The sequence below is a fragment of the Rousettus aegyptiacus genome, unplaced genomic scaffold (genome assembly GCF_014176215.1).
Source record: "Rousettus aegyptiacus isolate mRouAeg1 unplaced genomic scaffold, mRouAeg1.p scaffold_m13_p_5, whole genome shotgun sequence".
In the NCBI taxonomy this organism is placed as follows: Eukaryota; Metazoa; Chordata; class Mammalia; order Chiroptera; family Pteropodidae; genus Rousettus; species Rousettus aegyptiacus.
The window spans coordinates 39,451,771-39,472,976 of record NW_023416308.1 but is presented as its reverse complement, the minus strand read 5'-3'; the positions used below and the strand labels follow the sequence as shown (position 1 = coordinate 39,472,976).

Sequence of the window (21,206 nt, the reverse complement as noted above, 5' to 3'; positions counted from 1 at the left end):
TGACCTTCCCTTTGCAGTCCTACTGCTTCTACTTTTATCAAGCTCTGCTCCTCTGTGACCCAAATTATTGCAATAGCTTTCTGTCATTTTGTCTGCTTCAAATCTCTCCCCTTCTGTGGAGCATTCTTCACACTACCACCAGTAAAATCACAAAAGACCGATTTAATCATGTCATTCTCTGTTTGAAATATTCAGTGGTTCCCTACTGCCTACAAATTAAATCTAAAACTCTTGATCTAGCATTCAAGGTATTTCTTATCAAATCATTACTCAACTTTTCTCTGCCCATGCATGCAAGATATCTATTCTGCCCCATTCCTTAGCTTTCTCTACCTTAAGATTTCTGTAACCAAAATTTTCCTTACTTTCAAAAACTAACTCAGACTTCACCTTCCCTGACTCCTCGAAGCCCACTCGGGCTAAGACAGTGTCCTTTGTAATAAGTTGTTGTAGGTTAGTGTTCCTTTTCTTCAGAACACTGCCCTCAAGTACGCAGTCCTTCTCAGCACTATTTAATCAAAATACTATCTCCTGCATAGCTCCATAAAAATAAAGGCCATGTTTGCTTTTATCACTCATTGAATCACCGTTGTTTAGCACAATGTCTGGTGTATAATAGTTGCTCAATAAACATGTGTGGAAATAAAGAGAGGAAGGAGGGAAAGTGGGTCCCCAGCTGGAATTTAAGAAATCATACAGCAACATATTTGCACAGCACAAGTACTAGTTTGACATCAAAGCTGAAACTCAGCAGTGTTCCAATTTTCATCTTTGTTTTACAGGCTTGGGCAAATTCCCAACATTCTCTAATTTATAGTTTCTTCCACTTATTTCAGCAGACAGATTTAGAATTTCTACAAAATATAATGCATATGTTATTAGAAGAATACTTCTCAACTGGAAAATATGTCTTCTCCAGAAAGATATATCAGAATTTTAAGGAAGAGTCTCACTCAGTACAAATAAACCCACAGCCAATGTGAAAGGCAATGTTAGGTGTGTAAGTAAGCAGGCAGAAAGTGATACAGAGATAAATAAAACAATTCATGACACCAAAAAACTTATTCTCACATGTGGGAAAGACATGGGGCTAGAATTATACCATAAGGCAGTTTGCTAGATAGAGACAAAACATGCATGCAGAGCACAGAGAAGGAGTGGCTGATTTCAGCTTGGGGAGAAGGGAAGAGTATCTGTTGGTAACTTGGGGGCTGGGCCTGATAGGGTAGATAGGACCTCATAGAGAGCCATGAGGGACAGCCCCCTGGACCTCTTTTCCAGAAAGATGGTGAGAACTAACTAGTTAATGGGTAGGAGGCACTCTGAAACCTTTCTCCATAGTGTCAGAGTGTCAAGCACTATCTCATGACTATAGATAGCTCTAATATATTCTTCTACATGGCAACTGTGCTCGACTGACCACATCACTCCTGTGCATTGACTATATCCACAATTTTTCTTCATTACCCAAGAAGGTCTTTATTTACTTGCATTATCAGTAAATAATAGGAAAAATTATTCCAGCCTCCAATAGGGGATTAGCTTGAGAAGGGTTGACTCATACCTAGAACTGACCGGTAATTTCTGCCTTGTTTTTGTTCTTACTGAGCAGCCAAATGTCTGTCTGGCACTCTCTGTGACATTGTCAATTCAGCTGGACCCCTGGAAAAATACATAAACGAGGGCAGATCTTTCAAAACAAGATATGGGAAAAAGAAAAAAACAGAAATGGTGTTAGACAAAACTGTGACATCAACCATATTTATATGGGAACCCCTGGTCTCTCTGGCTGAAATAGAACTTACTGCTGCTAGTAGTGGTTAGCTCTTACTGGGTTCTGGGCATTATTCTAAATGCTTGTATATGTTGAGTTAGTGAATATTCTCCATAACCTGAGATAGGTAGATCAGTGCCATCCATGTTTTATAGAGGAGAGAGCTGAAGCAATTAATTTGCCCAAAGTCACACAGTGGTGGGATTTGAATTCATGGCCCATGCTCTTAACCACTATATATTAGACTGCCTCATATCCACAGAATTAAAAGCAAGGACATTGGAGTCAGGCAAATCTGGCTTTAATAAGGACTTTTTCACTCTCTAGCTAGGTGATCTTGTGCCTATTATCTAACTTTTTAGGGGCATTTGCATCGTTAAAGCCCCAAAGCCTTTAACTTGGAAAAAACTCTCTGTTGGAGGAATTTGCTTTCTCAAATTGCTAGTCTGTTAATTAGCTGCCCTCCCCAGATCCCCAATCTTCACCCCAGCTGAGCCACTGGTTTCATCTCCTGCATGTTCAGATCCACCCTTTTTGCTTGAGCAGTACTGAGTAAGGATGTGCTGAAACAGGCTGAGCTGTACCAAATGGAGGACAAGTCTTGGAATTCTCAGACTTGTGGTCTAAGCCAGGCCCTAGAGCTCTAACACGATTATCCAAGCCCTTACTGTACCCACCTTTCCCCCCATGTGGTCTTCTGTCCAGTTATGGGAGTTCTGGGCCTTGCCTTCTTTATCCAGATCCTCCATGCACTCAGATTTATATATGACTAGGCTTCTGCTCTAACAACTCCTTCCAACCTACCTAACACCCAGTCCTGGTACATGGGTTGGGCCCTGCCTTGCACTTACTAGTCCCTTTCTCAGTTTGAAAGAAGAGTATGGTTCTTTAGGTGATCCTCAGAGCTAGGTCTCTGTCACTTTGGATGAGCCTCTTGATTGACTGCTTACCAGACTACTTCTCACACCTGTACTCCCAAAATTGTTCTATTCACAGTCAGATAAGCCTAGTAATTATTTTAATTTTTTAGATAGGATTTACATAACATAAAATTCACCTTCTTAATCATTTAAAGTATACAGTTTAGTGAGTTTTAGTATATTCACAAAGTTGTGCGACCATTACCACTAATTCCAAAATATTTTAATCTCTCTATAAAGAAAGTCCAGAAGACATCAAATCTGAAAAGAAAACCTGAAAGCCAAGAGGGACAGGGCTTTATGTAACACAGCAGGATTTGTATAAATTTTTAAGTGAGATGTAGGGGAACTGTGCAAAAGATGGTAATGGGGTTCAGGACATGCTACCCCATATATGGCACCTTGGTATATTGACTATTTCAAGCTGGAAGAATTTGGGAAACTACAGGTATAGGAGGGATTTTCTAATCTTCCTCTGAAGTGGGTCATAAGATCCTCATGTGAGAGGTGCCCTTCCTACTCTCAGGGGAACAGAGAACCCTTATCTTTGAAGACGGAAGGGTGGCAAGAAGAGTCCAAATGAATAGGCCTTGCTGTTTCTCCTAGTATACCACTGCACTTAGTTCAGGTCATTTTTTGTACTATTACATTTTCCCATGATTTTCCAATCTTCATCAAACCTAGCATAAACACACAGGTTTAACCTCAAAGAAAAAAAGAAAAAAGAAGAAAAAAGAAAACTTCATACGCATTACCCATCATTCTCATTCTCCATTTCCCCTCCTTTCAACCACTGGCAACCACTAATCTACTTTCTGTCACCATGGATTTGCCTATTATGGATATTTCATATAAGTGTAACCATACAACATTTGTCCTTTTTTGGTCTGGCATCCTCGACTTAGCATATTTTAAAAGTTTATCCATATTGTGACATGAATTAGTGCATTTCTTTGTATGGCTGAATAATATTCCGGTGTGCGGATAAACATTTTGTTCATCTGTTCATCACTTTATGGACATTTGAGTTGTTTCTACTTTTAGTTTATTACGAATAATGCTCCTATGAACATTTGTGTTCTGGTTTTTCTGTGAATATATTTTCAGTTATCTTAGGTGTAAACTAAGGAGTGGAATTGATGGATCTTATGGTAACTCTGCTTAAGTTTTTGAGAAATTTCCAAAACTGTTTTCCAAAGTGGCTGAGCCATTTTATATTCTCACCAGCGGTACATGAGAGTTCAAATTTCTCCATATCCTTGTCAACACTTTTTATTGTCCCACTCAAGATTTCTTGGATCACCTAACTGTGCATGTTTTCTTGCAATTGGTGATCCCTTAAACAAGTGGTGAAAAGCATTTGACTTTGATGACAGCTGTAGGTTGGACCTGCTATGCCATGCAGGGTGCTAAGGCAGGTATAGTTCTTGGGCAAAATTTTTTTAAACCTTCCTAACCCTCAGTTTTCTTATATGTTAAATGAGAATAATAATAGGGTTCTTGACTAATTAAGACAATGCATGTCAAACCCTTAACACAATGCTTGCAAAGGCCCACCTCGGTAAATGATAGCTCTCATTATTACATCTTTCTTTGCTTACACGTCCAAACCTTTGATCAGTCAACCATTGCATCGAAATATTGGCCAGTTAACAAATATGTATGGAAAGTTCACCAAATGCCAGGTACTGTTTTAGGAACTAGAAATATTGTGTCAAAGAAGTTAAGAGATTCCACAATTAGGGAGCTAATATTCTACTAAGGCAAGAGCCATAAAAATATAATTTTTTTTAAATGAAGAAAATAATTATAGAAACAAAAAGTACCTTGATAAAATAAAATAGAGTAATGTGGTGATAGTGATTAGGGTGAGGAGATGTTCAGTCAGTGAAGCCAGGGAAAGCTTCCTGGAGGAGAAACACTGGAGTTAAGACCTGAGTGGAGATATGGAGGCAGCCACATGGAGATCTGGGGAACAGAGCTCACACAGAAGGAACCTCAGACGCAGAGTCCTTGTGGCAAGAACAGCTTGGAGGGGCTAAGGCATTGAAAGAAGAAATGAGGGGAGGAAAGAGGAATGGCAGCCACTTCCAGCAAACTTGGGATAATGGAGAAGAGATAACAGGAGTCAAAGGGCTGCAGAGGCACTGTGCTGGGGACAACAACAGGGAATGAAATTGACAGTGGGGCCCCTGGACAAGTGTTAGTGAAACTGGGTCAGCCCTCGAGTGTGATATTTGGCAGGAGTTCCAGGTACCAAACGTCCTCTATAGTTGGCAGAGGTCAAAGGAAGCCCATTGGAGAGCTGCAGAATGGCGTGTGCCCTTTCTGAACACCACTGTCACTTGCTCTTGGGAAGCTCTGTCCTCTTTCTAATTTCTTTATTTCTGAGACAGAGCACTTGATCACATGTCTGCTGCTGGCATTTCAGCCCTAGGAGATGAGTATGCATTGATACAGGTGCTTGCACTTTGAAAAGATGGAGAAGCCTGGACTCTCTCTGCCTCTCAGAGAACATTCTGGATGGAGCTGATGCATGTTCTCTCATCCTGCAGTGCCTCCTGCAGTGCCTCAATGTCCAAACAGAAACACTAAGGAGGCTTCACAGACAGCCCAACTCACAGTCCATGAGCTGGCCTGAGTGCTGCCTGTGACTTCTCTGTGGCAATCCACACGGCAATGGAAGACTCCAGGAGTGTTATCTGAATGTGTTATTAAGGGCAAGGATTTTAGACTGGGAACTCATAGACTTTACCTGTGCTCTGGGCTCCACCACTTTCTAGCCACCTGACTATCAGCAAGTTAACGTTCTAAGCTTCAGTTTCCCCATTTGTGAAATGGAAGTAATACCTATGTCATAGAGGTAGCAAGGACACTGAATATAAGGAGCTGAGCATGGAGGCTGGAAACCCTTAGTGTTACTTATTATTTATTATTTTTATTATTACTCTTACTATTACCATCGTGACTATTACTGCTACTATTATTTTGAGAGCCTCCACCTGTGAAGAGTTGCCACACTTTGAAAAGGAAGCAGAGGTTAAAAGATGTTCCAAGAAGGATAGTGAGCAAAACAATAATAAGAATTTGAAGATCTGAAGAAAAGGTTGGCACAGGAAGGGTGAAAGTAAAGCCTGAATGAAAGAGTGATATTAAACAGTTTTCAAGTATGAAAATTGAAGAACTACAAAAAGGAAGAAAAGCTAACACTTTCTTTGCATAACCTGCCATATGCCAAATACTGGGCTGAGGTCTTTATATTTATTATTGTATTTAATCCTCATTACAACCCTCTGAGATTGTTGTTGTTCTTGTATTGTTATTGTTGTTGTTGTTATGTTGTTGTTGTTGTTGTTATTAGTTATTATTAGTCCCATTTTACAGATAAGGGAATGAGGCTGAGAGACTCAAGTCAAACACTAAGTGTTGAGCTGGTGTTTGACTCTGACACCATTGGTCTTTTCGCTATAGCTTAAACCGATAAGCCCCAGCAAAACTTACTTTATTATTACAGAGATTATGAACTCCACAGACCTAAGTATATTTCCTCAACTCTTACAGCTGCACACCAGTAGTTTTCATGGAACAACTGATCCAACCCAGGGAGATAGAACACAAGCATCTAAGTAGAATATTGGATTATAAAGTCTCTTTGTGCAGCAAGAATGAACTTCTGGCAGAGTGCAGAGAACTTATGCTAGGGATGAGAAAGAGTACTGAAAAAAGAGGAGAGGAAAGTCTGGGGACTCTTACCGAAGAGGAGAGCTTCTGAGGAGGCTTTCCATGGTTATCTGGTGGAAAAGCATGGAAAGGGCATCCTTTTCACCTCAGGCAAATGAAGCCATGGTGTAATGGTGGAAAGGCATGTGGCTTGTTCGGAAAGAGACTTAGACCACTTAGACAGAAGCACAGGACAGGGTTCAGAGGGGTAGAAGAGCTGGAAAGGTAGAGTGACACTTGAAGTCAACATGCATGACAAGGTATGGGTTTCAGACTTTGTCCTATAGGTAGTGGGGAGACACTAAAAGCTTTTCAGTAGGTGAACAGCTTGATCTTATCTATGTTTTAGGTCGTTACCTCTGATGACTGTGTAATGGATGCAGCAGGGAGAGAGTGAAGCCATAAAAGGAAGTTTCTTTTCATTCACTTTGCAGTATTTCTTCCTTTGGAACCCACAGGGCCCTTTTAGTAGGCAGGAAAGGAAGCATTTCAAGGAAGTCACTGAGTCTGGTCCTTCAAAGAGCTCCCCAGTACACGTCACCTCTCCTGACCTTTTCAGGTACCCAATGAAGAGACCTTCTAAGGTAATGGCAGCACCATGAACCTTCATTTCTACTGCACTGAAAGGCGAGAAAGCCTTTATTAGTATAATACACGCATTAGAAACAGACTTCAGCTGAGACACCAACATTTCCAGGGCAGACAGAAGGCATTGTCTCCAACACTTGAGATGTCCCCAGAAGAGGGCTGCAGTCCAGGGCCTTCCTCAGGATAGGTTGGAGGAGGCTCAGGCCTCTGCCCATTCAATCATTCATTTACTCATTTATAACTGCTCATCGAATGCCTACTTGAGTCAAGCCTTATGCTGGGTACTGAGCATGCCACGGTAAAAAATGTAAGGTTAGTAATCTCAACAAGGTCAGAGTCTAGTGTAGAAGAAAGAAAAGTAAACGGAAAACTATGACAAAATGGGAAAGGAATAATAATAGAGACTCTCAAGAATCACATAGGAACAACTAGTTCAAATACTCAGGGAAGTAGAATACATATCAGGGATCTTTTAGTAAAGATCCTATTTATTGGGCATATATTGCAGCGTCAGGTTCTGGACATCAGCTGCATCTTGAAGAACGAGTAGCCATATAATGAGGAAGTAAAGGAAATAAGATGTGCAGCAAAGAGAAGGCATAACCCATTGTGAAACCTGTAAGTAGTTTAGGCTTAGGATAGAATGAAGGAGATAAGGTTTAGGATAGAAAAGGGAGAGAGGGAGCTGGAAAGGTGAAAGGGGTACAATTACAATAGGTCTCATACAGTGCTAAAGAGTTTGAACAGCCATTAAGATATTATAAGTAGGGAAATGACATCACTGCATTTGCATTTTTAAAAGATCATCCTTTGATCATATCCTTGTAATCAGGGATATGATGTAATACAGAGAAATAATCAGAACATAGTTCAGAAAACTATTTTGAACTTAAGTGTTCAAAACTGTAGGCAGGGAGATCAACTAAGCAGAATTAATATGGAGGAAAATATTGAAACTCTGCACTAAGTCATGGGCAGTGGGGATGGAGAAGAAGGGACCTATTAGAGAAATGTTTTGTAAGGGTTTGGGGACCACTTAGAGTGAAGGAGAGAGAAGAATCAAGAGTGAGCATCAGGATTTTGGCCCACCAGATGTTTAAAAGAAACTAGTACACAACTGGATTAGTCCAAAGATTGAAATTTTATTGAGAAGAAGAGCAAAATGATAAAGGAGAAAGAGAAGTAAAGATAATCAAACAATAGTTATGAAGTAACATATTTTGTGTACTAGACTAGTTGGAGAAGGAAGTTAAGAAAGGATTGATAGATGGCTGAAAATAGAGGCAAAATAGCCAGAGATCATAGTAAAATTAGAGACCGGGTATAGTAGCAGTAAAGGAGTTTGAGAAACGGGAGGATAAGAAACTGTTGTAAGAGTGTGGATGTTGGAGTTAAAAGTTTCGGAGATGAAACCATGTCAGAGATGAAACCATTTCAGATGACAAAAGCCAGGGTATAACCATCAGTGTGAGTGGCTGAAGGGGAATGGAAGCAAATGTCACACCAAAGCTAGACTATCAACGAGGTGCTCCTTGCACACAAGAAATTAGGATGATGGCAGGTCTTGGGGTAGAGAGGAGGACCCTGAGCCAGGCATTAAGGCCTTCCATGAAGCAGGCAGATGAAAGCTATAAAAACAGGTATAGTGAAGACTTTGGGCTTCAAAAGAGAAACATTTATATGAAGACTGAGAAAGTATGGTTTGAAATCAGAACCAGGAAACCCCAAGTTGGTTGGGGCTCTTTGTCTCTTTGGAACCAGGGGAAGGGAGAATGAGCATCGTCCAGTGGAGACCACGTTGGCAAAGTAGTGACCTAGGGTAAGAGCAGATTTCAGTTCAAACTAGGAGGAAGCAGGTATCCAGGGATAATTTGAAGATTCAGGAGAGTTTATTTATTGTTGAGTCCACAGGTACTAGAGGGAAAAAGAGGAGTCAGGGATAAAGGCCCAAACAAAATGAGGACTGATTGTTAACACTTGTGACTGGCTCTGCCACCTTCCCACTCATCTGGTCTCCCCTACCCTCACCCCTGCATCTAACTGGTAACCAAGGCCTGTTGATTTCGGTTTGTAAATACCTCTCAGGTCTTTCCCTGTTCTTCATTGTCCATAGCCTGTGTCCTAAACAAGGCTCCTGTGGCCCCTTACATGGACCACTGCAATGGCTTCCCTCTTGGTTTCTCTGACTCCTGCTTAGTTATCCTTCCCCAACACCCACTATCCCCTACCTCATCCATCCTACATACATCTGATCAAATGTTCTTTTTTAATCCACAACTCTGATCCTGTCATCCCACCACTTACTATCCTTCAGGAGCCTCTCGATTGTTTATAAGACACAATCTATCCCATTTGCATGACTTCTAGAGTAGTTCATAATTGGGCTCTTGCTGACCTGTCCCACATCATCTTCCACGATGCCCCCTACAGAACTGTATGCTCTAGTAATACTCAATTATGTATAGCTTTCAGAACATGTTACTATATTCTCTCATACTTTCAGATTTTGCACATCCCACTTCATCTGCCTATATATTATTCCCGTTTACCACACCTTTTCCCTGACAGAACTTATTCCAGAAGCCACTCGCGTGTTCTTCCTCTGTATGGCCATCCTTCACTTCCCTTGACAGTTTGGGTGATCCTTTCCTTAAATTCTTCCTATATTTTGCACAATATGCCATGAAAGCAATTATACAATTATACAGTATAAAACATAGGTGACTATTTCCCCACTTAAGTTCTCTTTAGAGAAAATCATTGTCTGCTTTAAGATGTTATTTTTTAAGAGCAGTTTTAAGTTCATAGCAAAATTGAGAGGAAGGCACAGAGATTTCCCATGAACCCTCTAACCTCAACATGCAGAGCCTCCTCCATTATCAACATCCAGTACCAGAGTGGGACCACTGTTACAATCAAGGATCCCACACTGACATATCATTATCACCCAAAGTCTATAGCTTACATTATGGATCACTCTTGGTGTTGTACAATTTATGGGTTTAGTTGAATGTATAATGATTCATATCCATCATTATAGCGTCATACAGAGTATATTCACTACAGTAAAAATCCTCTGTGCTCTGTTTATTCGTCCCTCCCAAATCCCTGGCAACCATTGATCTTTTTACCATCTCCTTAGTTTTGCCTTTTCCAGAATATCGTATAGGTGAAATCACACAATTTGTAGTCTTTTCAGAAACATTGTCTTTTAATGCTTATATCCAGTGCCTGCCACATTATCTACCACCTACGTGGTACAAATTACTTAGAGTTAATGATTGACATGGTCAATGATGTTTAGGGACAGGATATCCAGTGATCTGAGGCATGGTGTAAATAATTGGGCTCCAAATGGAGATCTGCTCTGAGCTGTTTTGAAGCTACTAAACTATGTCTGATTCAGTTCATCTTCAGACCTCATCCCCAGGGCTGGCATGATATTTTTTATATGATGGGTTCTCAATAAATATGGAATGAGGACATAGTCCTCGCCCTCAAAAAGTATACAGAAGACCAAGAAATATTTCAGCAACCATGCTTTTCTTGTCTTCCTGCTTCATCAGTTGTCACTAAGAAGTCCTAGGACTTCAATCACTTGTTCTTTCACTCATTTGTTAAACAAAGCTGGCATAGGTCAAGTGCTCTGTTCTACTGTTTAATTAATTAAAAACTTCTGAAAGGGCACGGCTCTGGTTAGGTGGCTGCACTGTACTGTACAGGCTGAGCATCCCACAAGAACAGACTCTTTCCCTCAAAGCATTCCAGGCCCAAGAGGGGGGCTGCCGACAGGGAAATTTTCATGCCCCTGCCTGGCTGACGACTCCAGCTAACCACGCTTCCTCTAGCTCTGGAGCCCCGTTGGACTCCCATCTGAACCAGACAGTTTGGCATTAATTGCTCTCTAATTGTTTCAAGTGTGCTATTTTTGTCTCCCTAGTACACTGCACTCTCCTTGCAAATGTTCCTGGTCTTTAGTTTCACATTGCACTGTGCTCCCAGCACTCAGTAAAAGCTTGCTGATTGATTTTTCTATGAGCTGTAATTATTTCTAAAGCTGCCTTGGGATATGGGTCTCTCCTGGAACTTTGTTTCTATTTCTGCCCTCTGTAACCATCCTCCCAACTCCCAGGACCTCCTGCTGCCTCTTTCTTCTATTGGTATCCCAGAACCAATTTTTTCTCCTTTTTTTCCAAAAGACCATCAATGCCACTGAGGTTCCCTGAGCCCCTCTCTCTCTCTCTGTCTCTCTATCTCTCTGTCTCTGTCTCTGTCTCCCTGTCTCTCTCTCTCTCTCTCTCTCTCTCTCTCTCTCTCTCTCTCTCTCTCTCTCTCTCTACTAGTTCCCATTTGCATAAGAGCTCTCCGGGCAAGAAATGTTATTCTTATCAGCTGCCGCATGGTCTATTTTTATCTCTCCATGCAACTTATTAAATACTTCTGGGAACGCTGAGGTGAATGAAGCCTCCACTTTGACTGAATTTCTGTATTTTCAGTTTTATTATTTCAAGGTACAGTTAAAGGAAGGGACACGAGGGAAATCCTGTACTGAAGCAGATCAAGTGGGAAGAGAGAGGCTTCTTTCTAGAAGAGTGAGCAAGAGGAATCAGCAGTGATTGCTGATAGGAGGGGCTGGGAAGGGTTATCACCCTGGCTCCAAGCTTCTTGGTCTCAGAAAAAAAGACAATAAGGTAGTAAGAACAACTTGGAACTTTGCTGCAGAAGTGCTTCTTAGAGTTCAGAAGGCTGTGAGAAATTTTCTGAGAATTGCCAGCATGGCTTTCCAAAAGGTCTGAAACTGCCCTGAAAGTAGTCTGAATCATTAGGCTCTGATAGATCTGATGAAGTTGCAGGAATGGCTTTGTCTGACCTCTCTCCGTTGACAACTCTGGAACAGGCTCTAACTGAACTATTCTGGTGACTGGGAACCCACAGATTCATAAGGTAATTCATTCTATTGGGGAGAGGGGGTAGTGATGACAATTATTTCTCAAATCAATTCAACAACATTTATTTGTTGCCTAGAATGGTGGTAGCACAGCATCAGGGTTCAGAGGCTGGGCTTGGCTTTAAATGAACCTGGGTTTGAATTACAGGGGCAGCATTTCCCATAAAGATGCAAGCAGGTTACTTAAATTCTCTGAGCTCCAGTTTCTTCATAGATCTGTAATTATACCCACCTCATATAGTTATTATGAGGATTACTGAGACATGCAAAGAACTCAGTACAATGCCTAATATATGGTAATTGCTCAATGATTAGTAGCTCATAATATTATTATTCCAAGGGCAACTATTACCATCTTCCTAACCATGACCCCATCCCAATGCTCACCCAAATCCTTTGGGAAGCCTGGACAAAGTCATCTAAAAAGTAACTGGCCTTGTGGACTTTTCCTGTGTGTTCAGTTGATTAGGAAAATTTAAAAAGAATACACCTGAGCTCCCTACAATGCTGTCTTGAGTGGGGGGGAATTCACCTGGCCTTTTCAGTAAATACAGTCCAACTCTATTCAACAAAATACCCATGCTGTAAAATATTTCCCTCTCCATGGCATTGATTGTGATCCAGGTCATTTATTATGTTTGATGACAAACAAATTTGTTATCTATTTGATGATAGATAATATAGTGCAAGTATAAAAAGCAAATGATCTGAATATGGAAATCCCTGGATGCCTCTATGTTTAGCACTAGATACCCTTAGGTTAGTTATTCATCATTTCTAAGAGAGCTTTGGTTTCCTCATCTGCAAAACGGGGTACTAAAATAATTAAGATCATGTATGAAGAATGCTCACCACAGTTTCTGGTACATAGTAAGTGTTCCATAAACAGTGGTGTTAGTTGCAGTTAAATGATGGTGGTAATGTTAGGTAGTTAAGGAGATGTAAGTGATTGGGGAGGAAAGGAAAGGAATAAAAGCCCCGCCCAAAGGCCTCCCCATGACCTAGCCTTATTATACCATCATTATATCATGCCGATTGCCCGGAATTTCATGATTCTAATTATAATAGATTGAATTCTGGGTAACCAATATACGGTATGCAGTTATATAACAACCAAGTGTCAGTCAAAGTGATCTCACATGCCAATCATCTAGGACCACCCTTGTAACATCTCATCATGGCCCAAATATAATACAGACCTCCCCACTTCCATGAGGTTACAGCCCTCTTCGCTGTAACCTGTCCCTACCTTGGAGCATACTTTAATGACATCTTTTGTTTCTCCATGGTTATAGCTCTCTTGGGCATGACCTGCTTCTTCCTTAAAAGGTACTTTAATAAATCTTACTTTTTCTAAATCTCACTGATCTGTACTTCTTTACCACATCGGCAAAAAGAACCGAGGTACCTCTCAGTACTATGGAGGCTACAACAAATTTCAGATCGCCCCAGTGGTAACAGTAATTGATGATGTTGCCACTTTGCTAGGATACCATGCTGCTTTTTTCCTCTTTCTTTCAAGTGTCCGCAGCCCTTCTGCACACCAAGCACTCAAAGTTCACTTCATGCCAACCTAGACTTGAACCCAAATTAGTGTCAAACAGCCTCACGAGAACACTTCAGGTTACCGTGTCTTCATCAACTAATCTGGTCCAAGAAGTGCTCAAGAACCTGGCAAAGCTCCTTCTGGCTGACTTGGCACCAGAGGAAAACAATATCAAAAGCTTCCTTCCTCTAAAGGCTGCAGACACTGCCTTTCACAATGCAGAGCATACACCACACACCCAGACAAGTTCCTAATTAAGGAAGCTGCATAATCAGTGTCTTTCAAATGTGCATATGTTATTCTCAGCCAGAATAATTAATAACTGTACTAAATACTTCATGGCTGAAGGAGGAGCATGGGTTACCAGAAAAGCCCTTTAGAAGTAGCCCAGATTCAGAGCTCAGAAGATGCAAAAGTTCTGATCCAGGTTACCACCGAGCTGATGGAACCTTAACATGGTCCCTTTCGCTCTCTAAGGCTCTCTGCAAGCAGTGCTGCAGAGACTTTCTGCCTCTTAACATTATTACAACTGGGCAATCATGATCATCTGTGGGAAAGTGGTCTGAAAAGAGTAGAGACCTACACAGATGTACAGGATAGTTCTTTTCTAGGCTGGAAGAGCAGTCAACCTTAGGCAAATATGATATGTGTATGCGCTTTCTAAGGTGTGGGCTTCACATACAAAATCCTATGTGCTCCTCACGATCACCCATAAGGAAAATAAACTTCTTCGGAGCTCCCATGGGGCCCACCCAGCTAGTGAATGGCTGAGCCATAAAGTGAACTAATGTTGATCTGACTTAAAAAATTGGATTCATTCTCCTTCCTCTCCCATGTAAAATACAATAGTCCTCTTAGAAAGCTCCACCCTCCCTTTTCTGTTTCCCTCCTTCTCCCTGCCCTCTACCTCACTTCCACCTTGCCCCCTATTAAAATATACTCTCCTCTATCACATCTCTGAGGACCCTGCGGCTTCCCTTTTTCAGTGAGGTCCACTTTGCCAGCTTAGTGCTACCATCCTCTCCCTTCCCCAACCCCTTATAATTTAATTATTTTAATAGGAGCCTTCTGGAAAGAATATGATACTCTCAAACACACTGGAGACTACCTGCTTGTTCTACCTCCACTGGGAGTTGCCCCGAGCAACAGTGTTGATAGAAGCTTGCATGATCATGGGAGTAAAGCCAGAGGGCTCACTCAGTGCACAATTCATCAAGATTAATATAGAACAGGGTTATAACATGGAGGGTACAGTCAGGAGAGATTGTAAGATGATGTGGGCAAAGACAACATCAAATAAATTATAATGTGTGAAGCCAGAGAGCTGGCTTTACTTGGATAGAACAGAGGGACCAAGGGAAAATAGAAGTCCCTTTCCTCGAAAAGCCTGCCTTCTCTCCTTCCCCTTGTTCTCTGTCCAAAGTGTTTCTGGTCTCAGAGGCAGCACCTATAGCAAGGTGGCAGTAATTTTTTATGTATCACTAGGTTCCAGGCAGAGAAGGGGTAGCTTACAGGGTCTCAACTGAGAGCGTTGCCATGGAATCAATTACAAGAGGATGTATATTCCACATTATTACACTGAGGAATCACCTTCCATCTTAGCCATCTGCATAATGGATAGCAACTGGAAGATACTGTGTTTCAGAATATGAAGGATGCCCATCATCTAAGTGGCATCTCGCTTTGTAGTCTCTCTCTCTCTCTCCCTCCCCCCCTTGCTCACATGCACATGTGTGTGTACACACATGCACACACACACACATGCTTGACCACAGAAATTGGAGCAGGTGGACAGTGGTTCATTGCTGATAGACATCACGGACAATGATCCAGGAAAAAAAAATGATGATATGCTTCATAAATTTAGCAAGATATATTTCTCTCTGCTTCCTATCCATCTCTTGCAGCTATTGCTAAAACCAACCCCTCTTTGCCCCTTTCTCACTCACACCTATAATCTACAGTGGGACCCTTCTGGAGATGGCTGCTCTGTGATGTTGCTGTCTAAATAAGAAAGCATTAGTCTAGGGAAATGTTCATAACCAGTTGTCTGGATATTCAAGTCCTTCTACTTACTGAGTTGTTGCTACTTTGAGATTTAATTAAAATAGAATCCAAAGTCTCCAATTGATCTGCAGCAGAAAAGCCAGCATCCCTGCAATATCGCTAGAGATTCTCCCAGCCCCTGCATCCTACCTGTCATTTTTAATGTATCCTCTGATTCCCTCCTGAGTGTGCTTGTCACCTTTTCTTAACAAAATGTCCCCACTGGACACCCCCATCCTGTCACTCCTGAATGGCTGTTATATTCAGGCACTAGGCTGAGTGGACATTTCTGAAGAGTTGAGACAACAGAGAGAAGTAACACTACATGTAATACAGCAATTGACTAAGAGTGAATATTAAGTGTCACAGTTTTTATAATTCCCTTGAGCCATTTTGTCACTGGAAGAGTTTTAACAATTACCTTTCTCATTTGCTTAGTCACCAACCTCTTGCAATGCTGCTGGGCCTTTTCCCCTTCAACCTCTCTCCCTTTCCTTCCCAGTTAGATTGCCCCGCCCTCCAAAGTATCTATATATATTTTAGGCAGAACAATTGACCTCTCATACCCACTCAGTGATGTACTAAGGCCTAAAGAAAGTGTTTTTACTACCCAAAATGACCTGGCAAAGTGTTCTGCTAAACCCATACTGTCCAAAATTTAAATTTCAATTAGTTAAAATTAAATAAAATATAAAATTCACATCTTTAGTGTCTGTAGCCACATTTCAAGTGCTTACTAGCCTCGTGTAGCTAGTGGCTACTGTATTGGAGAGTACGGACAACAGAAAGTTCTATTGGACAGCTCTGTAGCTAAACAAAGACCAATTTCTTCCCTAAGAGATTGTGTCCCTGGCTATTTATCTACCACTTTTTCCTGCCTACCTTATTAATGTTTATTGATTCCTTTCACCATGTAAGGCACTTTTTATGTGTTGTTTCATTTAATCCCCATAACAGTTCTTTAAAGTGGGGAGCGTTTGCCTCATGGCGCACAGTAGGAGCCTGATGCAGCTGTTTATGTTCTTCCCTCCAAACCATATGCTTAGGGGCAGTGATGGAAAGATATTGGGAGAGAAAAGGACAGGGTTTTGTCAACCACATATGATGATTTTATTAAACTTTAGAAATCCGTCAAAGGGATGGGATTTTATTTTTATGTGGTGGATGCCGTTGCTTCTGACAGCTGGCCAGGCAGAAACACCTATGGAGGAAGAGATCAGAGCCCTCCTTTGAGGGAAACCATCAGTGAAAGGAGATCGAAGTAGTTGAAGAGCTACCGATTCCTCCCTCACACCAGCTGCTCCTAATGCTTCCTTCTGCTCTCTGCTCTTCAGATCAGACTGCCAGGCCAGAGCCGCCCCCTCCAACTTGGGAAAACCTGTGTTTCTGTAGGTTGAACTGGGAACTGACCCAGTTCCATCAGCTCCCAGGAGAGGCCTGGGTTCAATGACGGTGCCATCTGCTGGCCGTTTCTTGCACTGCAGTCTGTTACTGGATTTCTCAAATCTAATGCAAAAATTTTAGTCCTTAGACCAGCGGTGTCAACATCCACTCCAGACTTATTGAATCAAAAAGTATAGTAAGTCCTACTTGTCCACCTGTGCATTCATCAAGTCGGCAATTATTAATCAGCATCTTTTGGATAAAAAATAACTCCCATGCACACACGTAGAATGTAGAATTGCTTCTTGTCTCTTTACATCTCTATGCAATAGGGAAGAGAAGCTTTATGATCATTTTTATTGTACAGACAAGGAAGGATAAAAAACAGGAGATTGGCCCAGGGCCTCATACCTAGTAAATAGTGGGGTCAGGTCCCCTAATCCTGTCTTTTAGTGTCAAAGCCTCAGCTTATTTACCAAACCGCACTTCTCCAACTTTTCCAGGTTTGCTTGTGGTTTGTTTGAGGAGTGGAGAAGGTGCAAGGGAAGAAACCTTCCTAATCACACACAATTGAAACTATCACACTGCCTAAGTTGCTGGCCACACACTCATGTAGGGCTAGATATTCATTTTAGAAGGCTATCGAATAGGCTGCTTAATTATCACTATACCATAACTTCCCACCTAGCAATTCCCTATCATTCTATTTCATTGGCCACATAAGGCTTAGTCAGGTAGGTTGTGATGGGGACGGCAATTGAATGTACTGTGCAGGTGCTGCCCCGGAGGCACAGTTTAGTGACTCTTAGGGAGGCAGAAGTTAAACTGCCTAATTGGGGATTAAGAGGGATAGACAGTGGGACTAAACAGAAGCAGAAAAATGCTCAAGGGAAGCAGAGTTAAAAACAGAAGACACACTCAATCTCCTCTTTCACAATTTAGCAGTCTCTGAAGCAGCCTTTCAAGCACAAAATAGGCTATTCCTCAAGAGTAATCGTGGAGTACCTGCTATGTGCAGGGCATTGCGACACGCTACTTTGCAGGGAAGTAGAGATACATGGGTTAAAAATGTATACACATTCACATGTTTAATATTCCCTTGGTTGTAAAAATATTTTAACAAACAAGTAGCAATAACTTTTGTAATAATTATTACAATAACACTTATTTAACACTTAAATGCTTGGCAGTGTTCCAGGGCTGAATTAGGAGAGGGTGGCTGAGCAAATTACAACCACATTTTTGGTCTTTAGCTTTGCAGGCCTGGGAATCTCCCTGAGGGGGATTTTATGAATTCCCTCTCAGCTTATCTGGCAAGATTTATAAGAATGTATACTAACCAAAATGCAAGATGTCTATTTATAGTCAATCTGTCACTGCTAAGTGATTACTGGTTATATATATGAGTCAGCACATCCTCTTTATGAAAATCCATAAGTGAAACCACCTTCAGTCATTTGATAAGCACGGAATCAAACCAAGGGGCTTTGGATTAAGATACTGGGGCATGTAAGAGGGATATACAGCCTGAAGATCTCTCATTTTTGGCACTGGAAACATACCTGAGATGGCTCAGGGCACTGGCTCAGATTGCTCCATGAAGGACTCAGGACACCTTTGGCCTGGTTTGGGGCTGGAGACATACGTATGGCTGCCAACCCCTCTTTCTGCCTCTTTGCATGATTTCAACCAGGCTGCAATACAGGTTATCTGGTTTTAGCTTTAGTCTCAAGGTTCTCTGGTTCCTTTGATTAGCATGGTCTTGCCCCACTCCCAGGATTACATTCAGAACTATCTCTCAAGGGAGTTTCATCAGTAGGTAGTTCAGTTTCATTTATTCTCTGCTGATTTTTAAGTTGTCCTATCAGGAAGTTGGTTTCCTAACCACGTCTCGCAATGCCAAGGCTGCCCTCAGTGCTAACCGGCTCACAAAATGGCCCAGCCATCTGCTCGCAGCTCCTCTTCTCAACCGCTTGTGTTTGTCCCCATCTTTACCTTCAACTCACACAGAGACAGAATTCCGGAACAAAATACTCACAAAGTGAGCCTTTGAACTATTTATTTATAGCTCTATCATTCCCAAGAGTTGTTTATTTCTTGTTTATCTCTGTGCCCCAGAGGCTAGAATAGTTTCTAATACTTGTTACAAATTGGAAATCAATAAATGTCTGTTGGATGAATGGAAAGAGTCCTGGTCTGCAGATCAATACATTGAGAGTCTAAAATTGTTTCAACACCATCACTAACTTACTTTGGGGCTTTCGGCTAATCACTTGACTGCCTTGCTCTCTGTTTCCCCAGATATAAAAGTAGAAGAATCATGCCTCCTCCTTTCCTGCCATGAAAGAACATTTGGCAGGAGTACTTGATCACCGCCAGGGAATGGAATTCTTTCAAGCAAGTCGTATATCACTGTTTCTCATCTTCTCTCCATCGTAAGAAAGGTAATAAAGCATAAAAACTTTCAGGCATTGAAAAATGTGTTTTCAGTTTCATTGTGTCAGTCTTCCAGTGTTTTTAAACACAGAAAAAAAAAAATTTTTCCCATCAAAACTCCCAAGGATAATGATGTAGTATTTGTAAAGTATTTAATGGCTCCCTGAGTCGCTGTTGATCAATTTGCACCACTTTTTAGGTTAGCGATAAATTGCATGAACATATTTTAATACTCAGAGAAGAGTTTTCAAAATATAGGAATCAGGACTGGAAAACAAATATTAAACGAAACGGTTTTTCTCTTCTGGAATTTAGTGATTTGTGGCTCCTGGTCAAGGAAATCCTGTGCTCGATGAAACTGTGGGTTCTCCACTGAAGACCAAGTCAAGACACTAGGCTCAAGGACAAAGAGTCTAGGAACGTGGGCCACTGCTCCTTCTTCCTCAGTGGACAAGCCACTCCCATGATGTTGTCTTATAGGGCACATAAACTGGTTAACACTTGCTGTGCAGAAGATGCTCCCTGCTTCTTTTGGTTCCAGGCTCTGTCTGTGCTCTGCCATCTGGCCAGTCACACATGCGCTTTTTTTCTTTCACACTGAGAATCTGAGTTCTGAAGAACTCTAACAGTATACTCAGCTATTCAGATTCTCAAAAGACAGACATACTAGGCAAAAATCCATTTCAAAACCTGGGGTTCAAGTGAATAGCAGCAATAAATTGAAGACAGTGTATAATTATTAATCCTCTCAAAATATTTTTTAATAACCTCTCTTTCTACCTCTCTCCCCTCCCTTCACTTTTCTTGCCCCCTCATCTTCCCTGACTAAAATATGTAATTGAAATGGTTTTTCTTGTTAATAAACTTTTGTGAATAAAATTACATAATGTCATTCCTTAATTTTATAAGTAGGAAAGTTGAGCATTTTGCATTGCCTAAAGGAAAAACAAGTTGTTTTCTACTGTTATTTGTGTGAAGGGGTAGAGAGGTAGGAGGGTTGATTATGTGGATGAAAAATGATCCGCTACCCTTGACAGGAATCTGAACTTTTCTCTTTGACTTTAGAATGTTTTTCTAATTTGGTACCACCCTGGGTAAGCAACTGTATTTCCAATCCTCTCCCAGCAGGGAGCCAGGTCTTTAGCCCGGAAGGTCTCCCTAAGGCCTTACCTTTCTGTTTTGGTGGCCCCCTGAAGGACAAACGTGGGTTCTAATACCAGCCGGACCACTTATTAGCTATAACAAATCATTCAACCTCTCTGAACTTCATTTCCTTAATCTGTAGTTTAATACCTAACAGACTTAACACAGTCAGCAAGAGAGTACAATTATAAAATAAAGTTGTGGATACATGTTTGGAGAAACATAAAGTTCTGTGAATGAACAGTGCTCTATTTCTTAACATTTCCCATCCCATTGTCCTGCTCAAACAGGTCTAATTTATCTATCAATCCCCGCTTTTCCCTTTTTTTTTTTTAAGAAAAAAATTAAACATATACAAAGGCAGAGAGACTAGCATAATGAACTCCCAGGTCTCCATCACCCAGCTTTAATGATTGCAACATATGGACAATCTTGTTTCATTTACACTCCTACCTACTTCTTGATTACTCTGAAAAAAATCTCAGGCAGATCAAAGATAAGGACTCTTCAAAAATAAGTAAATAAACATATATAATACCATATAGCATGAATTTAAAAATAAATAGTAATTCCTTAATATCAACTACCTGACCAGAAGTAAAATTTATTCCACACATAAATTTATTCATTTATTTATTGGTCAGTGGGTTTGTTTGTTTGTTTATACACACACACACACACATACATACATATATATGTATA

At 41.0% G+C, this 21,206-nt stretch overlaps 1 long non-coding RNA gene across 1 annotated transcript; it reads left to right on the top strand.

Moving 5' to 3' along the window:
* The first annotated feature begins 11,458 nt into the window (after nt 1-11,458).
* On the top strand, nt 11,459-20,926 carry LOC107503640. Its single transcript, XR_001595268.2, has 3 exons — nt 11,459-11,946; nt 19,227-19,369; nt 19,677-20,926. It is a non-coding gene; the product is annotated as an uncharacterized LOC107503640 (long non-coding RNA).
* The last annotated feature ends 280 nt before the right edge of the window (nt 20,927-21,206 follow it).